Below are 6,782 nucleotides of genomic sequence, written 5' to 3'. Positions count from 1 at the left end.
AAAATAAACACAATAAAGAGGTCAAAACAGCAGCATATTTACACCTTATTTAATGAGAACCCTTTTCATCAGAAACTAGGTTTTAATATGGTTCCAATTAACAAACAATTACTTACTTATGTAATATAGAATGCCCCTCCCACCAGCTCCCCATGTCCCTATTTTAAGACAATACCATCCCATTTTATTTGGTCCACAAATCAGCCCCATTATTTCCTGTCAGGGCCCTACTTTCCTCTGGATCAGCAGTTAAACAAAAAGGTAGATCTTGATGGTCGTGTGTGTCTTTTTTTCAGCCTCATCTATCTGTGTAATACATATTACAGATGGGAACAGTGCCGCCATTAGAATCATGGGGGGCCCCCGAACAACAAATTTCGGGGCCCCCCACACTGGCACCGATCCCACCCCAGATCCCGCCCACTTCAACATCAACAGTTAAAAAGACCACACAGAACATCAGCGCTCAAAAAAGTAACCCCCCCAACACACACACAAGTTATAAAAAGCGTATTGATGTTTCAAGGCCCATTTAATAAGTTAAAAAAAATTGGCCCCAAAGAATATTTTTTTTAAAAAAACATTGGCTCCAGGGCCCCCTTAAAAGTTAAAAAAATATATTTTTTAAAAAAAACATTGGGTGGCAGGGGCCCTATAGGATATTAAATAATACATTTGGTGGTCAGGGGATTTTAAAAAAAAAACACACACAAATTGGTGTTCAGTAGATTAAACTCATGGCTTCAAAAGGAGCTTCTTTCGTGACTTTGAAAAACTGGCACCAGTGCCCCCATAAAAGTTTTTTAAAACACCAATTGGTTGCCAGGCCCTTTTACAATTAAAAAAAATCGTAGTCTTCGGGTTTTTTCAACCGCTTCAGTAGTTCGGCTTCGACTGTTTTCGTGACTTCGGTCCTTTTCGGCACTTCCTGTTTTTTCGGCTGTTCGGGACTTCAAAAATGGCCGCACAGCTCGGGCGCTCCTCAAAGGGGGGCCATGGTCTCTTCAAAAAGTGCAGCACTGCTTGAGCCCCCCTTCATGCCCTGGACACTTGTCCCACTGTCCCCCCCGATGGTGGCCCTGGAATAGGAAAATGCCTGGATCCTTACCTTCCTCCAAATAACCCGCAATGGGTTGGGCAAGTTTTCTTCTGCTCCTATGAACGTTGATAGTCTTAAAAAGACTTTTTTGTGTTTCTTCTTTTCTTCTTCTGCTCTGGGAATCGTTGAAGAATCGCTGAGAAATCGCTGAGAATCGCTGGGAAATCACTTAGGAATCACTGGAAATCACTAGGAATCGCTCGATTTTCACTTTAAATGTGGGGGAAAAAAGAAAAGAAAAAGGAGAGAAGGGAGAATTGTGGAACTGAACCTTCTGCATATATTCTGTTACTACTGGATTTCCCTTAATAGCTCAATACTGTGCTACTGAATAATGTTGTGCCTTATAAATAACAGTAACACCAATCAGCAGCACTTTAATAAGAATGAAGGAGCTGATTGGAGAAGGAGGGAGGGATGGTGAGCATGGCTAGACCCCTAGCTATCAGGTTGGGTCCGGTGTGACACAATGCACAAACTAATAGTTTAAATGAACCACTTTGGGAATCAACCACCCTCATTCATTTCTTTTGCCAAATTGCTTTCAACCAGGGCTTCCAATTAAATTGAATTTAAGAAATGAACGGGAGTGATCATTTGGGAGTGAGCATTTTGGTTGCCATACACTGAACTGTAAATCACATGGGGAAAAAACCATCCCAAATCTCCCTCGTGCCATTACTGTAAATGTTACTGGCAGGGTTGTAATAGTGCAAAGACACTTGGTTCCCATTAGAGACCCAGGTGAGGTATGGCCCACTGGGGCTTTTTCAAAAACAGTCAAGCTCTGATCATTGCCCCTGCCACCCATAACACAAGGCACCTAATTCTAGGCTAGTGGCTACTTGTCTTTCTCTCAGGTCCTCCTTACCCCATCATCTACTCTAATGTTGAGGGTCCACTAGGGATGAGTGATGAGTGGGACAGTTGGCCAATGGCAGTTTGGAAAAAATGGCAAGTTGACAGTTAAGCAGCTAAAGAGTAAAGCAGAGTAATGGTCTAACACTTCAAAAGCTGAAACAAGTAAACAAGAAATACGCAACAACTATATTCCTATAACTGCAAGTCAGCCACAGGGGGTGGCTGGGATTGTAGTTAAGGCACGCTTAGATAAGCACAGGTTTGAGACAGGGACAGCAAAGTTCGCATGTTGTCTGCACTCCCCCTTAGCAAGGCATACACAGGCAGATTTTTGGTACTTTGGCACCCACAAGTTTTAGTAGTTTGGGCAGGGTTGCCACCAAGAAACCATTTTTCAAGGCAACCATCACTGATTGGTCCCCTTCCTTGAGTTGTACCCCTTTGGTACTCCTGGTGGCTTATAACCAAAATGCCCCCCCCGCCCTTCCAATGCAATTGAAAAAGATGGAACTGGGAAGACAAACTGACATCTCCAATGGACAATTCATGACAAGCACCTTCCAGACAATTACAATAGCAGGCCCAATAGTGGGGCAATTTTGGTAGCTTTTGGCTCTAGACTAAAGTCCTGGACTGGGATTTAAAAACGGCCCTGCATTTGAGACACACAGAGGCCCTCACAGCCCCCGCCCCCAGCAGCCCAATAAATAGTGGACTGTCTATAGCATCTTAGCGCAAGCGCCTTTGGCATTTGCCAGATCCCACAGATTGCCAGTCCGGGCCTGGCTCTAGTCCCCAAACTGCTATAAATCATGGAAGCCACACTGCCCAACTATCCCCTTGTATCATTGACTTTATGCCCCCCCCCATAAAGTATGTTCACTTACCATCTGAAATCCAGAAATGAAATACTGGGGTCACTTGTGCCTGAGCTGTTAAGAGTCACCTTCCCTGGCAGCTTTCAGCCAATCAGTGCTGAGGGCTTGGGAGTGAATGTCATCCCTCAAGTAAGGCATGATATACCAGTAATTGGCAAGCCAAGTCACATCAGTCACACACATGTGCATTTATGAAATACAACAAATAGACATAAACATAAGCAGTCATAGAACCAGGGCCACCATCAGAACTCACCTGGTCCTGACAAGGACTCTCCCCAGCCCAATGAAGGAAGTCTGCTTCAGATCTCCTCTCTTAGCACAATCAGCTACAACTCGCTACTGGTTCTGGCTTTGAATTCTGGGGAATTGTAGTTTGGTTCTGGCTTTGGAATGCTGGAATTGTAGTTTAGGCAGTGGCTAGTGAGATTACAGTTTATGGGATCACTGAGGCAGACAGTATTATTCTGTTGGGAAATATGTTTTTTCCGTTACTCCTTTTGCAGCTCTTTATGTAATGATTGGAATAGTTTTTTTCTTGTTTCAAAATGTTCACCTCCCTAGCAACCAAGCAGTAGACTTAATAAGACATCAAAAAAGAATAGTATCCCTTGAAAGCTTTGCAGCCTATCTGCCACAGCCTAATTGGTCAACTTTACCTATAGAGACCCTGGAGACTAGAGCTGCACGCCAACAAACCCCTCACCCCCCCACCCCACACACACACACACACACACAGCTCCGTCTAACCGGATTTCCAATGTAAATCGGTGCAGAAATTTATAGCACTCAGGGCCGCCCCGTGCCCAAAATCTGCCGTTTTAGGCACAGGCCCTTGGGTGCCTTAATATAAGTAGCCCCCTATCCTCTCCAAGAGATAACAACGGTCTAAATCAGAAAAGCAGTTTCCTGGAAACCGCAGATAATTTTGTATGTACAATACTGTAAGCAAGGTGGCTGGAGGAAGGCATCCACCTCTAATTAAGGGGTGGTTCACCTTTAAACAACTAGTTGTTTCAAAGATAGATCAACCAAGAAAAGAAATGACTTTTTCCAATGACTTTATATTTTTGCTATTTTGAAGTGTAAAGTAATGCATTTTAAACCTTCCTGAAGCAGCCCTGGAGGGGGGGTCGCCGACGCCTGTAAACTGTTATAAAATGGATACATTTAGTTGATACATTTATTTTCTTTGTCCTGCTAGCAGAATCTTTGGTTTCATTACAGGTCAGATGTTTAGAAATTGATAGCAATAGTTCTTAATCTCCAGAGATGCTGCTGAGAAATGTATCACTTAATGTTGCACAAATGTAATAGTTTCTGAGTCTGCCCTGGATTTACTGAGCTGCTAGAATCAACACCAGAGCGTTACCACCAGTTAAGGGACATTGCCAATTTACTAACTGAACGGGCAGGCGCCAATTCGCTAGCGAAAGAGACTGGCACTAGCAAGTCATTCACCACTCTAATTCGCACTCTATAGCCAGGCCGACTTCCTGCAGTATCCACAGGCAAACGCTGCATTAAAGTGTAGTTCTAATGATCCTTTCTACAATAACTTCTCTCATCTTAACTATTATCATTCTGTGAGCTGAAAATGATACATAGAGTGGCATAAACAAGCTGCGCGGTGTGGCATTCTTTTCCTTTTTTCAGCCTTAAAATGCCTGCAAAAGCAGGTGCGGACAATCACCCTTTAGTAAATCTGCACATGGAGAGAATTAAATATCAATACCCCTATCGTTATCTAATAGTTGGGCAGATAACCACAGTTACATCAGTATCTGTCTTTCCAAAGAGCTGGTTTATTCTCATGAATATTGTAAAATGGACATCCAAACACTTATGTTATTTCAATAATTTCAGCTATCTCACGTTTTGATATAATTGTATTCTGCCTGATGGTCACAATAAAAAATAAAAATTCAAAATAAAATAAATTTAATCTATCACAGGCATAGATACCATTTTACCCAGTGCTTCCTTACCATTTTATTGCCACATTATTCAAACCATGGCCATCCAGTTGTATTATAATTCTCTATTGATTGTGCCCCATGTGTATTAGAGAAATAATAGTCTGACATCTATCTCATGCATTCAATGATAGTCAGTGTGTCGCACAACCTTTAATGCAATATCCAATACTGTCACATGAATCAGGACCCATTCTGTGCAGCAAAGAGTACAAATAAACTGCTGTTTCAAGTAGGTTGAAAACATTTCTAGAAAAATAATTGCAGCTTCCTTCCCTGTTATACATTAGGAATCAAGTACAATAGTAGTTAGGGGTAACAAAAGCCCACTGTTAATACAAATTCACTGCATAGTCATTGGGCATGGCTGGCTTATTGTTTCAGGTTGACAGGCCTATGTATTACTTGCAACAGTCCTGCTATTGCTTATACCTGTCTTTACGAAGAAACACAACATACAAGTAATTTAACCTAGTCGAATACTCTAATGTTGATGAGATCAAGAGCAGTTCAATATAGGAATAACATTAGCAAATACAGCCCTTAAGTTTAAAGCTTGTATATCAAAAACATATGAAATATTTCTTATTAAAAAAGCTTATTCATCAGATGTATTTAGGATAATGTGGCCCTTTATTGCAGCAGATTCTATCAGTTCTCTACCTACTGTATGTCTGTGTTTAAATAAGATGTTCCGACATATGAACTAACTCAGTAAGAAAATATGTGTCATACATTATCAAATCATCTTCAGTCTGCTCTGGGACTTTAGGGTGTCATTGTCTTACGCACCTACCACTATAGCACAGTGGTTGAGCGTTTGGTTATTTATTATCCTGGTCATGTAAATCAAACAAGAGGATCTCTGACTGTAGTTTTGGGGTTACTCTGTCTTATGTAAAGTGAACTCATGATTGGAAACTTATAAACCAGATTAAATAAACCAGATAACATATAAAGGACATTAGACATATTTCAATACAGACTTGTCAACTCTGGTGCCCCTTCACCTTGATCAGTCACAGTACAAGCCCAGTCTCCCTCTCCCAAAATTGCATCCATATTCATTTAAACCCTCCCAGTTAAAAAGATCTAAAGCAATCCCAATATTCCTTAGAAGCAGACAGAATTGGGTAGGGGTAATAGCATGACTGGGGTGTAGCCAGGGGCATAACAGGGTGTTAACTGGTTGTAGAAAGGCATTGCCAAAAATCTATAATGGTCCTTCTGGGTTAATATTTCTGTTCATACGTTATTGCTGAGTCAAATTAGATTTCATTGGTATTCATTTCTAACTAGATATGGTAGGATATCAGTAATTGCAGGTAAATATTTCACCAGACCATAAAGGACCAAAACCAATTGTTTCTTTCAAAAGAAAATGTGACCTTAACTTTCTGCTTAGGCTGAAGGCTGTTAATTTCTCATGGTCTTGTGAGATTAAAGTAAACTGATGAGGCACTCAATGAGGTGTTTCAGTTCATTTATTTTCTAGTGGGACCATGATCTTGATTATATTTTGCAGAAAGTGTCCATTATTTTTGGAAGGTAATGCGTAAATTATACACATCTGAATTGTGTAACATATACTATATATACTGTCTATTGAATAACTGAGATTACTTACCTCCCAACATTTGTAAAATGGAAAGAGGGACAAAAAAGATCTGCCGCTTGTCGAAATAAAATTTTGACAACAACATTTTATGGCCACCCCCTCTAATTACCATGTCTATTTTACAAAGTTTGGCAGGTTATGAAGTTTGAACACATTTCTGGGAGCTATAGGGTCTTATTTTATGTGTTTTAACAGTTTTACAAATAAAGGCGAAATTGCCCTTTAAGATGTGAGTCACAGTTCTCCAAAGATACTTGCTTATCTTAAATAGTTACAATTGTGTCTTTACTTATCTTAAATTGTTACCAATGTATCTAAGTGTAGGTTCTGAGTTTTCTGGGCTCTCTGCC

The sequence above is a fragment of the Xenopus laevis genome, chromosome 7S, assembly GCF_017654675.1.
Source record: "Xenopus laevis strain J_2021 chromosome 7S, Xenopus_laevis_v10.1, whole genome shotgun sequence".
Taxonomy (NCBI): Eukaryota; Metazoa; Chordata; class Amphibia; order Anura; family Pipidae; genus Xenopus; species Xenopus laevis.
Note: the sequence above shows the minus strand (reverse complement) of the source record.